Source organism: Lepisosteus platostomus, chromosome 16, assembly GCF_059453375.1.
Source record: "Lepisosteus platostomus isolate fLepPlt1 chromosome 16, fLepPlt1.hap1, whole genome shotgun sequence".
Classification (NCBI taxonomy): Eukaryota; Metazoa; Chordata; class Actinopteri; order Semionotiformes; family Lepisosteidae; genus Lepisosteus; species Lepisosteus platostomus.
In genome coordinates this window covers 24872131-24888029 of record NC_142626.1, presented here as the reverse complement: position 1 = coordinate 24888029, position 15899 = coordinate 24872131, and the positions used below count along the sequence as shown (strand labels likewise).

The following is a 15899-nucleotide window of genomic DNA, read 5'->3' as shown; positions in this document are numbered from 1 at the left end:
AGTGTAGAGGCTGTTCCAGACTCACCACCAGTGAATCAATCAGGAAACCCAGACAGATGAGCTGTATGCAATATGGATTCTACTCTAGTCTGTAGAGATATCTACACAATTCACACTATCTGACTCTAACCACACTTTATACCCAATTTTATTTTTTAAAATGCTTTCTTCTGTTTCTCTTATTTAATCTTAATTCTGAATCTTTATACACACGTGCCTCTTTTTTAATGAGTCAGCATCTCTCCAGGATAGAGTAGAATCCAATCTTCCCACAATAATAATCTTCTACATTTTCAGCCTGGACTCCAGTTATTTTCAGTGTAAAGGCTGTTCCAGACCCACTGCCATTGAATCGCATCAAGAACCCCAGAGTTATGGGTTGTAAGCAATATGGATTCTACTCAAGTCCATAGAGCCTGTAGGTATGCAATATGTTTAGTTACAATCTAGGTCCTGGAGATTGGTAGCAGGATGAGCCATCAGGTGGGAACGCAGGTGCAGGAGTTTCCCAGGGTGTCAGCAAGGCAAGTGTAGGGAGCTCCAGCTGAGAGATGTGGAAGACAGGCTGATATTGTGCTGAAAGCTGATAGTTGAGGGCAATGGCAGGTGGCAGAGCAGTGACACTCTCGGGTAAGACAGGCAATGGAGCCGCTGAGCAGGAGCTGTCTGGTTGCTCAGTGAATAAGAATGGAAACAGCAGTAGGAAGCGGAGCAGCTGAATGAGAAGCTGTGCAAATACTGCCTGAAGAGAAAAAAAAAGTCTGTGCTAGATCAATGCTATTATTACTATTCTGAAATACCCTATTGATATTTGGTGCAGCCTGGCTCCCCTAAGTTTGCTATTGCCCTTTTGCCCAAGACATTCAGACACCCTCAGCATGATCATTCACTGATGGACCTGATAACATCCTAATCAGTCCTCAGCTGTGATTTTGTACCTAATGGTCTAACCCCATTACCCCCATTTTGATTAAAATCGAAAACGCGTGTTTAATTAAATGCCTTTATTGATTCACAATCTGACAATGCAATGTAAACTTTATCAGTGAAAAGACCACAGGCACTTTTGCTACCCCCTACATTCTCAGAGTAGAATAGGCAGACCATCCAATTAAAAGACAATCCCCCTTCCCCCTACGGACAGACATACAAATATTTTCATGGCCTATTATTTGACTTCCTATTCAGAGGGAAAGGTGGTGACGTCACCGCGCTGGCAAGCATGCTCTTTAGATAGGCGATTCCATATTATATTCCCTGTTAATCAAATTCTAAAAGAATGCTTTTTTTATGCCAATAATGAGCGAATTTGCAGAAAAGGTTAAAACATTATCACTTTTCATAAAGTATATAAACAATATGGTCAGAGGGAGCACGTAAAAACATTTCCAAAATAATAATTAAATTCTGAAAAGTCTGAGTTTCTTTTACTGTGATAACAAGCGCAAGTATTCATGGAAAATGGTAATCACTTAACTTTGAATTTTTTGTGATATTTAGAAAGACCAACAAATTCAATACAGTGTTGAGAATATTTATTGTCAGTAATAATATCAGAGCAGTTTGAAATTATTCATTGTTATTAATAAATGACTTAGCTTCAAACATGTTGTCATATTTAGTAATATAAAAAATGTCAATATAGTGTCCATAATATTTGCTATTTTAGTTTTTCAAAGAAATGTTTATTTGTTTAAAGAAAAATCATGGTGATAGCTGGATTTAAACACCCAACTTCAGGCTTATAAACCACTAGCTAAAGCCATGATGCCACAGACGCAGTTAGGTAAACAACACTGAATCAGCCATTCACATGTCAATAGAAAGTCTTATACTACTGTTTGTGCTACAGTACATTAATATAATTATATTGTTATTAATTTCTTTAGATACGCGATTCCATATTATATTCCCTATTAATCAAATTCTAAAAGTATGCTTTTGTTTACTCTGATAACGAGCGTATTCACAGAAAAGGTTAAAACTATCACTTTTCTCACAAAGTATATAAACGTAATATGGTCAGAAGGAGCACGTAAAAATGTTTCCAAAATAAACCACATGTAAGACTTTGATGCTTAAAATGTTTAGGGAGAAATGGAATACTGGTGTGTATTTTTTCATTAAACTACCAATACCAGCCATATACAGTACAGTTTATATAATATGTTTATGTTCCTAAATTAATATCGTTTATGAGCATGTGAAAGGCATGGTGAATTGGAGATTCAGTGGACCAGAGTAATACTCTGAGTTTACAGCTTGTCCAGGGTCATTCATTATTAATACTATTAGTAATATCTTCAGCAAAGACTTTGATGCTTAAAATATTTCTGCATAATTAAAATATTTATGAGAAAGGTGGTAGGTTGTATACTTTTGTCCAACTGAGCAATCTTGCTTTCATAAAATATACCAACTTTTTAATGTATAATGATTAACATGCTGTAATACACAGTTTAAATTTAAAAGTCTAAAGAGTATACAACTTAAATTCTTAATTGAATAAAGATTGTCCTTCAGCAGTGATCAGGAATCGAAATGGGGTGTTTTCTGGTGACAGCTCAAATGCTGTACAGTACATGAGAGGTTAAGCTTCATTAGCTCCATCTGGCGGTTTTACAGGGTGATTCCGGATACTATTAACATAATCTAATTTTAATGCGGTAAAATGTATGACGCGAAACGACGTGTTTTGATGTGACACGCGCACCGCGTTGTACCGCAGCGTACCCAGCTCGTTTTGAATGGCTGCATCTGTAGCATACAATAAGATAAGATCACTTTATTGGCCATACAGTACACAATTTCTTACATTAGGAAATTGTCTTTTTGCATACCCCAGCTTGCTCTCCATGAGACACATAGGCAGGGAGAAAGAAGGCTGGGGTCAGAGTGCAGGGTTAGCCATTTATACAGCACCTCTGGAGGAGTTGTGGTTAAGGGTCTTGCTCAGGGGCCCAAAAGAGTAGGATTTCTCTGCCAGCTGTGGGATTTGAGCCAGCAACCTTCCAGCCACGGACGGAGATCCTTAGCCACACTACCACTGCTCCACCTCTATAAACATCACATTATATAAACATAATGTTTTCTTTGTGTGTCTGAATTTCCCAAAGTTCTTATCATGAAAAGGGTATCTATTTTGAAGGACTTGATGTAATATTGTGGTTAAGAATCTTCCAGGATGTTCTTCTTGTTTTTTATGATGCAGACCAGAAGCTTGGGGACAACATTTCAGGTGGCTTTCAATAGGACTTTAGGGATATGACTGTGTAGCGGCAATGCTTATTAATAAGACAGAATTAAGTGTTGCTGTGCTTTCCCAAATGAGGCCCCATCTCTCTCTTCATCTCTGTGGTGCAGCCACAGAGAAGCTATTCATGCAGGCTGATTTAAAGATGTTTTCTTTTGATAAGGGACAGCCCCCTAATGGGGATGCACTTAGCTAAGCCTGGCTATCATGATCAATGGTCATCCATTGGCGCCTATCTGTCTAGGGAGTGCCAGATGGACATCTGGAATGCATTCCTAAGTGTCAGGAGTAAGTGACTCATATCTTACCTTGATCAACCAATCAGGGACTGGTAGGGCCGAGTAACCCACCTGGGTCTCTGATGCCCATAAAACGTTCAGACAATGAATGAGCTGAAGTTCCTCCAGATAAAACAGGCAACACAGAGAGCCTGAGAAAACTATTGTAAAGAGAATTCTAAGGAGAAATCCAGGGGTGCGAGACAATTCCAGGCAAGGACGGCCCAGGAGCAGAGAGGCTCCCAAGGGCAGGACATTCTCGCAGTGCACCTCCTGACCATCCTGAGACTCAGCCCGGACCACCACGGAATGGCCAGGGTGTCCGAGTGCCAGAACTTTGCTTTGTTCTAAAAGTCGAGAGCGGAGGTTGCCAGAGAGTAACCAGAGGATCCACCCGAGGTTAGCATCAGCAGCAAGCCTCGTGAACAGGTTGGAACTGGATCACTATTCAGAACTAGCGCTTCATCAGGAACAAACCGGTCCTCTTCCTGACCTGCTGGGACCCACAGTCATCTTTTCTCCTGTGCACAAACTTTGCTAGTTAAAGCCAACACTAACTAGCCGGACAGTGAGCATCAGCAGCACACGTCGCAAGCCGCACAGCAAAGCCTGGCACGGAGCCAGAGAGCCCCCAGAGATTGGATGAGTATTCAACTTCACTGCATTACAGTTCGATAATTCAATTGTTATCCCAAACAGTTGATATCAATTTAATTCCTATGAGTTATGTACTTGTTTTTAGTATCTAATGTAGAAGTTGTAACCAAGTTCAATTACGAAACGGTCTAAATGAATGATATACCGAAGGTATGTCCTCTTGATACAGTATGTATAACTCTTCGTAACTGAATGAATATATATCTTTTGTATTCTGATAACCCTCACGATAAGATCTGTTAGGTTTATATGCATATTCTATGTATTAATAAATGTATCCTCGTGTATTAGTACCTGTGTGTGTGTGTTTGAGTTATATTGCATGGTTGGATTCTAAGACCATTAAAAGAATCATTTTGTGATTTACGGCTACAATTAATAATTGTCCCCGTAAATGCCCAAGCCCTACAGAACTGGTGCCTCATGAGAGCACACTACAACTGCCAACTGTGTATTGATTCATATTACTGTATGATGACTGGCAAGTGTTGTGGAGTGCTGTGCCTTTTTTCCTTTAGTTCCTTCTCTTTAATGTTCTGTCTGTCCCTCTATTCCAGGTGTGGGCCAGGCTGCACACATCCATTCTGACTGTATGGTAATTAATGAGCATCTAGGCATCTAGACACGCTGTATGATTCTATATGTGAAGATGCTTCTGCTGTACTAATTGCAGTAATAAAGATAATTTTTTAATCATTTTCAATCAGAGCAATCCAATTGTTCAATATTATATCAATGATGTGTTTTCAAATTATTATCATACTCTGTTAATTAGCAGATTCTATTGGAATATCCCCTACTACCAAACTTTTATTAACTTTTTATTTCTGTATTTTGTTTTTGCTACAAAATACTAGTTTCAGAAATTCATTTCCACTCACCAGATATTCTATACTGTAAATACAAGTGACTCGCATCTAAAGTCATAGAAATAATTTTTAATAAGAAGTCCATCTTAATTGCAATTTCCTAGTACAATGTTTCTGCCAGCACAGTCCAATTATTTTTATTTTCCTATTTATATCTTAATACCTGTTTAATTAGTCCCCAATGATTCCATTTTGTTGCACGTGAGCTTTTCGAGCGATCATGTTCTTTCTACACTGAAGGAGAAGTAACAGAAGCATTCTAATACTTTTCTAATCATCTTTGTGTTCCTTGAGCAAGCAGAAACGGCACAAGAATGTAGCTGAAGGGTCCCCTTTCTTTAACTCCATATGGCTCTCATGCTGTGATCACAGCCACAGAGTGACCTGGTGCTCTTTGTGTGTGGGGAAGTGAGGGAGATGGGTATGTCTTTCTCAGGACAGTGATGGCCCAGTACTCTCCATGATGGATGTTTGCCGCTGGTGGCTGGATGTCAAGCAGAGAGCCATCTGGACATGATCATAAGGTCCAAGATCACTGTTCATCACCCAAATGAAGGTCCACCAGTGGGAGATCTGTAGGGTGGTACCAGAACCTAAGCTGACAGCATCTCAGCCAATCACCAGCTGTAATCTACAGAATTCTGTCCAAGATATTCTTTCTGCAATAGAAGAAATCTTGTGTTCATTAACCAATTGTTATTTTTGCTGTATATTTTGAAATAAGACAGTTTAACACTTTCTTTTGGTCGAAATGTTGAATGTCCAAATATATTCAGAAATAAGCTATAGCCAAGACAACCGTAGTTTTCCCACCTGTCTACCTTGTGGCCAGACCAGGGAAACAAACTGTGTACAAACTTTGTTTTTAAAGACTGAAGTTTAGCAAGACGTGGTTATCCACAGGTGAAGCCAGCTTCCTGTCTGACCGTGTTTCCACAGCAAACGGCCTGACTGGTAGAACTAGCCAACTCCACAGCGCCCCCGCTGCTTGGAAAATTGACCTTGGTGTGAGTGTGTGAGTGTCTGTCTGCCCCATAGCCTCACTGTCAAAATGATTTAAATGAGAAATAGAATAAATACATTTCCTTGAATACTGTGACTGTGTTTTACAGTAGCAAACTAGCCAGCAGCCATATCACTCTGCAACTCACAACTGGCAGCCCCATTAAAACTAAGCAGGTGTGAGCCTGGTCAGTACCTGGATGAGAGACCTCCTGGGAAAACTAAGGTTGCTGCTGGAAGAGGTGTTAGTGGGGCCAGCAGGGGGCACTCACTCTACAGTCTGTGTGGGTCCTAATGCCCCAGTATAGTGACCGGGACACATACTGTATACAGGCTCCGTCCTGCAGATGAGATGTAAAACCGAGGTCCTGACTCTCTGTGGTCATTAAAAATCCTAGGGTGTTTCTCGAAAATAGTAGGGGTGTAACTCTGGTGTCCTGGCCAAATTTCCCATTGGCCCTTACCAATCATGGCCTCCTAATAATCCCCCTCTATGAATTGGCTTCATTACCCTGCTCTCCTCCCCTCTAATAGCTGATGTGTGGTGAGCATTCTGGCGCACTCTGGCTGCTGTTGCATCATCTAGGTAGATGCTGCACATTGGTGGTGGTGGAGGGGATCCCCATTACCTGTAAAGTGCTTTGAGTGGAGTGTCCAGAAATGCGCTATATAAGTGTAAGCAATTATTATTATTAAAATAAACTTTGAAGTGCACCTGCGGTAGGTCCCAGCTGCAGCAGTGCAGTTGCTGTGCAGTCCTGCTGAGGGAGGTTTTTGTACGGCTGTGTAACACTGTGTGAACACATAACCACTGTGGTAACTCTGACAGTAATAATCTGCTGCATCTTCAGCCTGGACTCCTGAGATTGTCAGAGTGAAGTCAGTCCCAGATCCACTGCCACTGAAACGCTCTGGGATCCCAGTCTGACGGGTAGTTGCATCATAGATCAATTGTTTAGGAGCTTCTCCAGCTTTCTGTTGGTACCAGGCTAAGTAGTGCTTAGAGTTATAAACATACACTACAGGACTGGTCTTACAGCTCACAGTGACTGTCTGTCCAGAGAGAACAGATGTCACTGATGGAGTCTGAGTAACAGTAACCTGTCCACTGGATTCTGTAAGACAAAACACAGGGAAATTTAATTTCTTTCAGCTATTTGTACTCTTTTCTGTAAAGCTGATTTACATAATATGCTAACAGCTATATACTCCACAAATCATACAATGTATTAAATACCTAGCCAATAATTAATTATAATACACACTTTTTGCAAATTTGTAAATATATTTGCCTCTGAAAACACATTTGCTACACTTCTATTGAAGTTATTTAAATTTTAGATTTATTCTAAATGTATTCAAAAACTTTAACTTTTAAAGGTTAATGTTGTGAAATTAGTGTTAATAAATAAAATATAATAAAATTAGATGAGTATTTTCTTTAATCCTCACCTTGAGCAAAGAGCCCCAGTGTCCCCAGCAGTAGAATCAGTTTCATCATTGTCCTGTGTGTGTCAGTGACTCTGAAAGGGCTGAACAGTGACTGATCCGCACTGTGAGTCTTAAAGTGTTTGGAGCAGTGAGGCGGCACAGGTATGCAAAGCTCCTTCCTGTATACAAATCCTGTCACAGACAGAAAAGGCCTGAGCTGAGAGAACAGCCTTCACTCCAGTGATTATCATTGTAAAGGCTGTTACAGACTCACCACCAGTGAATCAATCAGGAAACCCAGACAGATGAGCTGTATGCAATATGGATTCTAATCTAGTCCGTAGAGCCTGTAGGTATGCGATATGTTTAGTTACAATCTAGGTCCTGGAAATCGGTAGTAGGAGCTGTCAGGTTGGAACGCAGGTGCAGGAGTTTCCCAGGGTGTCAGCAAGCCGAGTGTAGTGAGCTCCAGCTGAGAGATGTGGAAGACAGGCTGATACTGTGCTGAAAACTGATAGTTGAGGGCAATGGCAGGTGGCAGAGCAGTGACACTCTCGGGTAAGACAGGCAATGGAGCCGCTGAGCAGGAGCTGTCTGGTTGCTCAGTGAATAAGAATGGAAACAGCAGTAGGAAGCGGAGCAGCTGAATGAGAAGCTGTGCAAATACTGTCTGAAGAGAAAAAAAAAGTCTGTGCTAGATCAATGCTATTATTACTATTCTGAAATACCCTATTGATATTTGGTGCAGCCTAGCTCCCCTACGTTTGCTATTGCCCTTCTGCCTAAGACATTCAGACACCCTCAGCATGATCATTCACTGATGGACCTGATAACATCCTAATCAGTCCTCAGCTGTGATTTTGTACCTAATGGTCTAACCCCATTACCCCCATTTTGATTAAAATCGAAAACGCGTGTTTAATTAAATGCCTTTATTGATTCACAATCTGACAATGCAATGTAAACTTTATCAGTGAAAAGACCACAGGCACTTTTGCTCCCCCCTACATTCTCAGAGTAGAATAGGCGGACCATCCAATTAAAGACAATCCCCCTTCCCCCCACGGACAGACATACAAATATTTTCATGGCCTATTATTTGACTACCTATTCAGAGGGAAAGGTGGTGACGTCACCACGCTGGCAAGCATGTCTTTAGATACGCGATTCCATATTATATTCCCTGTTAATCAAATTCTAAAAGAATGCTTTTTTATGTCAATAATGAGCGAATTTGCAGAAAAGGTTAAAACATTATCACTTTTCACAAAGTATATAAACAATATGGTCAGAGGGAGCACGTAAAAACATTTCCAAATTAAATTCTGAAAAGTATGAGTTTCTTTTAAAGTGATAACAAGCGCAAGTATTCATGGAAAATGGTAATCGCTTAACTTTGAATGTTTTGTGATATTTAGAAAGACCAACAAATTCAATATAGTGTTGATAATATTTATTGTCAGTAATAATATCAGAGCAGTTTGAAATTATTCGTTGTTATTAATAAATGACTTAGCTTCAAACATGTTGTCATATTTAGTAATATAAAAAATGTCAATATAGTGTCCATAATATTTGCTATTTTAGTTTTTCAAAGAAATGTTTATTTGTTTAAAGAAAATTCATGGTGATAGCTGGATTTAAACACCCAACTTCAGGCTTATAAAGCACAAGCTTAAGCCATCATGCCACAGACGCAGTTAGGTGAACAACACTGAAACAGCCATTCACATGTCAATAGAAAGTCTTATACTACTGTTTGTGCTACAGTACATTAATATAATTATATCGTTATTAATTTCTTTAGATACACGATTCCATATTATATTCCCTATTAATCAAATTCTAAAAGTATGCTTTTGTTTACTCCGATAATGTGCATATTCGCAGAAAAGGTTAAAACTATCACTTTTCTCACAAAGTATATAAACGTAATATGGTCAGAAGGGGCACGTAAAAATGTTTCCAAAATAAACCACATGTAAGACTTTGATGCTTAAAATGTTTAGGGAGAAATGGAATACTGGTGTGTATTTTTTCATTAAACTACCAATACCAGCCATATACAGTACAGTTTATATAATATGTTTATGTTCCTAAATTAATATCGTTTATGAGCATGTGAAAGGTATGGTGAATCGGAGAATCAGTGGACCAGAGTAATACTCTGAGTTTACAGCTTGTCCAGGGTCATTCATTATTAGTACTATTAGTAATATCTTCAGTAAAGACTTTGATGCTTAAAATATTTCTGCATAATTAAAATATTTATGATAAAGGTGGTAGGTTGTATACTTTTGTCCAACTGAGCAATCTTGCTTTCATAAAATATACCAACTTTTTAATGTATAATGATTAACATGCTGTAATACACAGTTTAAATTTAAAAGTCTAAAGAGTATACAACTTAAATTCTTAATTGAATAAAGATTGTCCTTCAGCAGTGATCGGGAATCGAAATGTGGTGTTTTCTGGTGACAGCTCAAATGCTGTACAGTACATGAGAGGTTAAGCTTCATTAGCTCCATCTGGCGGTTTTACAGGGTGATTCCGGATACTATTAACATAATCTAATTTTCATGCAGTAAAATGTATGACGCGAAACGACGTGTTTTGATGTGACACGCGCACAGCGTTGTACCGCAGCGTACCCAGCTCATTTTGAATGGCTGCATATGTAGCATACAATAAGATAAGATCACTTTATTGGCCATACAGTACACAATTTCTTACATTAGGAAATTGTCTTTTTGCATACCCCAGCTTGCTCTCCATGAGACACACAGGCAGGGAGAAAGAAGGCTGGGGTCAGAGTGCAGGGTTAGCCATTTATACAGCACCTTTGGAGGAGTTGTGGTTAAGGGTCTTGCTCAGGGGCCAAACAGAGTAGGATTTCTCTGCTAGCTGTGGGATTTGAGCCAGCCACCTTCCAGCCACGGATGGAGATCCTTAGCCACACTACCACTGCTCCACCTCTATAAACATCACATTATATAAACATAATGTTTTCTTTGTGTGTCTGAATTTCCCAAAGTTCTTATCATGAAAAGGGTATCTATTTTGAAGGACTTGATGTAATATTGTGGTTAAGAATCTTCCAGGATGTTCTTCTTGTTTTTTATGATGCAGACCAGAAGCTTGGGGACAACATTTCAGGTGGCTTTCAATAGGACTTTAGGGATATGACTGTGTAGCGGCAATGCTTATTAATAAGACAGAATTAAGTGTTGCTGTGCTTTCCCAAATGAGGCCCCATCTCTCTCTTCATCTCTGTGGTGCAGCCACAGAGAAGCTATTCATGCAGGCTGATTTAAAGATGTTTTCTTTTGATAAGGGACAGCCCCCTAATGGGGATGCACTTAGCTAAGCCTGGCTATCATGATCAATGGTCATCCATTGGCACATATCTGTCTAGGGAGTGCCAGATGGACATCTGGAATGCATTCCTAAGTGTCAGGAGTAAGTGACTCATATCTTACCTTGATCAACCAATCAGGGACTGGTAGGGCCGAGTAACCCACCTGGGTCTCTGATGCCCATAAAACGTTCAGCCAATGAATGAGCTGAAGTTCCTCCAGATAAAACAGGCAACACAGAGAGCCTGAGGAAACTATTGTAAAGAGAATTCTAAGGAGAATTCCAGGGGTGCGAGACAATTCCAGGCCAGGACGGCCCAGGAGCAGAGAGGCTCCCAAGGGCAGGACATTCTCGCAGTGCACCTCCTGACCATCCTGAGACTCAGCCCGGACCACCACGGAACGGCCAGGGTGTCCGAGTGCCAGAACTTTGCTTTGTTCTAAGATTCGAGAGCGGAGGTTGCCAGAGAGTAACCAGAGGATCCACCCGAGGTTAGCATCAGCAGCAAGCCTCGTGAACAGGTCGGAACTGTGGACAGCTGAATCACTATTCAGAACTAGCGCTTCATCAGGAACGAACCGGTCCTCTTCCTGACCTGCTGGGACCCACAGTCATCTTTTCTCCTGTGCACAAACTTTGCTAGTTAAAGCCAACACTAACTAGCCGGACAGTGAGCATCAGCAACACACCGTCGCAAGCCGCACAGCACAGCCTGGCACAGAGCCAGAGAGCCCCAAGAGATTGGATGAGTATTCAACTTCACTGCATTACAGCTCGAGAATTCAATTGTTATCCCAACCAGTTGATATCAATTTAATTCCTATGAGTTATGTACTTGTTTTGAGTATCTAATGTAGAAGTTGTAACCAAGTTCAATTACGAAACGGTCTAAATGAATGATATACCGAAGGTATGTCCTCTTGATACAGTATGTATAACTCTTCGTAACTGAATGAATATATATCTTTTGTATTCTGATAACCCTCACGATAAGATCTGTTAGGTTTATATGCATATTCTATGTATTAATAAATGTATCCTCGTGTATTAGTACCTGTGTGTGTGTTTGAGTTATATTGCATGGTTGGATTCTAAGACCATTAAAAGAATCATTTTGTGATTTACGGCTACAATTAATAATTGTCTCCGTAAATGCCCAAACCCTACAGAACTGGTGCCTCATGAGAGCACACTACAACTGCCAACTGTGTTGATTCATAGGACTATTACTGTATGATGACTGGCAAGTGTTGTGGAGTGCTGTGCCTTTTTTCCTTTAGTTCCTTCTCTTTAATGTTCTGTCTGTCCCTCTATTCCAGGTGTGGGCCAGCCTGCACACATCCATTCTGACTGTATGGTAATTAATGAGCATCTAGGCATCTAGACACGCTGTATGATTCTATATGTGAAGATGCTTCTGCTGTACTAATTGCAGTAATAAAGATAATTTTTAAATCATTTTCAATCAGAGCAATCCAATTGTTCAATATTATATCAATGATGTGTTTTCAAATTATTATCATACTATGTTAATTAGCAGATTCTATTGGAATATCCCCTACTACCAGACTTTTCTTAATTTTTTTTCTGTATTTTGTTTTTGCTACAAAATACTAGTTTCTGAAACCCATTTCCACTCACCAGATATTCTATACTGTAAATACAAGTGACTCGCATCTAAAGTCTCCTCTAAGATGTTTCTGACAGCACAGTCAAATGATTTTTATTTTCCTATTTATATCTTAATACCTGTTTAATTAGTCCCCAATGATTCCATTTTGTTGCACGTGAGCTTTTCGAACGATCATGTTCTTTCTACACTGAAGGAGAAGTAACAGAAGCATTATAATACTTTTCTAATCATCTTTGTGTTCGTTGAGCAAGCAGAAACGGCACAAGAATGTAGCTGAAGGGTCCCCTTTCTTTAACTCCATATGGCTCTCATGCTGTGATCACAGCCACAGAGTGACCTGGTGCTCTTTGTGTGTGGGGAAGTGAGGGAGATGGGTATGTCTTTCTCAGGACAGTGATGGCCCAGTACTCTCCATGATGGATGTTTGCCGCTGGTGGCTGGATGTCAAGCAGAGAGCCATCTGGACATGATCATAAGGTCCAAGATCACTGTTCATCACCCAAAGGAAGGTCCACCAGTGGGAGATCTGTAGGGTGGTACCAGAACCTAAGCTGACAGCATCTCAGCCAATCACCAGCTGTGATCTACAGAATTCTGTCCAAGATATTCTTTCTGCAATAGAAGAAATCTTGTGTTCATTAACCAATTGTTATTTTTGCTGTATATTTTGAAATAAGACAGTTTAACACTTTCTTTTGGTCGACATGTTGAATGTCCAAATATATTCAGAAATAAGCTATAGGCAGGACAACCGTAGTTTTCCCACCTGTCTACCTTGTGGCCAGACCCAGGGAAACAAACTGTGTACAAACTTTGTTTTTAAAGACTGAAGTTTAGCAAGACGTGGTTATCCACAGGTGAAGCCAGCTTCCTGTCTGACTGTGTTTCCACAGCAAACGGCCTGACTGGTAGAACTAGCCAACTCCACAGCGCCCCCGCTGCTGGGAAAATTGACCTTGGTGTGAATGTGTGAGTGTCTGTCTGCCCCATAGCCTCACTGTCAAAATGATTTAAATGAGAAATAGAATAAATACATTTCCTTGAATACTGTGACTGTGTTTTACAGTAGCAAATTAGCCAGCAGCCATATCACTCTGCAACTCACAACTGGCAGCCCCATTGAAACTAAGCAGGTGTGAGCCTGGTCAGTACCTGGATGAGAGACCTCCTGGGAAAAACTAAGGTTGCTGCTGGAAGAGGTGTTAGTGGGGCCAGCAGGGGGCACTCACTCTACAGTCTGTGTGGGTCCTAATGCCCCAGTATAGTGACCGGGACACATACTGTAAACAGGCTCCGTCCTGCAGATGAAATGTAAAACCGAGGTCCTGACTCTCTGTGGTCATTAAAAAATCCCAGGGTGTTTCTCGAAAAGAGTAGGGGTGTAATCCTGTTGTCCTGGCCAAATTTCCCGTTGGCCCTTACCAATCATGGCCTCCTAATAATCCCCATCTATGAATTGGCTTCATTACCCTGCTCTCCTCTCCACTAATAGCTGATGTGTGGTGAGTACTGGCGCACTATAGCTGCTGTTGCATCATCTAGGTAGATGCTGCCCATTGGTGGTGGTGGAGGGGATCCCCATTACCTGTAAAGCACTTTGAGTGGAGTGTCCAGAAATGCTCTATATAAGTATAAGCAATTATTATTATTAAAATAAACTTGTAAGTGCACCTGCAGTAGGTCCCAGCTGCAGCAGTGCAGTCGCTGTGCAGTCCTGCTGAGGGAGGTTTTTGTACGGCTGTGTAACACTGTGTGAATACAGGGCCACTGTGGAAACTCTGACAGTAATAATCTGCTGCATCTTCAGCCTGGACTCCTGTGATGGTCAGAGTGAAGTCAGTCCCAGATCCACTGCCACTGAAACGCTCTGGGATCCCAGTCTGACGGGTAGTTGCAATATAGATCAGGAGTTTAGGAGCTTCTCCAGCTTTCTGTTGGTACCAGGCTAAGTAGTGCTTAGAGTTATAAACATACACTGCAGGACTGGTCTTACAGCTCACAGTGACTGTCTGTCCAGAGAGAACAGATGTCACTGATGGAGTCTGAGTAACAGTAACCTGTCCACTGGATTCTGTAAGACAAAACACAGGGAAATTTAATTTCTTTCAGCTATTTGTACTCTTTTCTGTAAAGCTGATTTACATAATATGCTAACAGCTATATACTCCACAAATCATACAATGTATTAAATACCTAGCCAATAATTAATTATAATACACACTTTTTGCAAATTTGTAAATATATTTGCCTCTGAAAACACATTTGCTACACTTCTATTGAAGTTATTTAAATTTTAGATTTATTCTAAATGTATTCAAAAACGTTAACTTTTAAAGGTTAATGTTGTGAAATTAGTGTTAATAAATAAAATATAATAAAATTAGATGAGTATTTTCTTTAATCCTCACCTTGAGCAAAGAGCCCCAGTGTCCCCAGCAGTAGAATCAGTTTCATCATTGTCCTGTGTGTGTCAGTGACTCTGAAAGGGCTGAACAGTGACTGATCCGCACTGTGAGTCTTAAAGTGTTTGGAGCAGTGAGGCGGCACAGGTATGCAAAGCTCCTTCCTGTATACAAATCCTGTCACAGACAGAAAAGGCCTGAGCTGAGAGAACAGCCTTCACTCCAGTGATTATCATTGTTAAGGCTGTTACAGACTCACCACCAGTGAATCAATCAGGAAACCCAGACAGATGAGCTGTATGCAATATGGATTCTACTCTAGTCCGTAGAGTCATCTACCCAATTCACACTATCTGACCCTAACCACACTTGATAGTCTTTTTTTAAAATGCTTTCTTCTGTTTCTCTCATTTAATCTTAATTCTGAATCTTTATACACATGTGCCTCTTTTTTAATGAGTCAGCATCTCTGCAGGATATAGTGGAATCCAGTCTTCACACAGTAATAATCTTCTACATTTTCAGCCTGGACTCCAGTGACTGTCAGTGTAAAGGCTGTTCCAGACCCACTGCCATTGAATTGCATCAGGAACCCCAGATTTATGGGTTGTAAGCAATATGGATTCTACTCTAGTCCGTAGAGCCTGTAGGTATTCGATATGTTTAGTTACAATCTAGGTCCTGGAAATCGGTAGTAGTCAGGTTGGAACGCAGGTGCAGGAGTTTCCCAGGGTGTCAGCAAGCCAAGTGTAGTGAGCTCCAGCTGAGAGATGTGGAAGACAGGCTGATACTGTGCTGAAAGCTGATAGTTGAGGGCAATGGCAGGTGGCAGAGCAGTGACACTCTCGGGTAAGACAGGCAATGGAGCCGCTGAGCAGGAGCTGTCTGGTTGCTCAGTGAATAAGAATGGAAACAGCAGTAGGAAGTGGAGCAGCTGAATGAGAAGCTGTGCAAATAGTGCCTGAAGAGAAAAAAAAAGTCTGTGCAAGATCAATGCTATTATTACTGTTCTGAAAT

General features: G+C 40.6%; 1 protein-coding gene across 48 annotated transcripts in view; it reads left to right on the top strand.

Annotated features, from left to right (window-relative positions):
- The window catches only part of LOC148647083 (NACHT, LRR and PYD domains-containing protein 3-like), a 1669284-nt gene that overhangs the window by 975993 nt on the left and 677392 nt on the right, over nucleotides 1–15899 (top strand). The window lies entirely within an intron of this gene.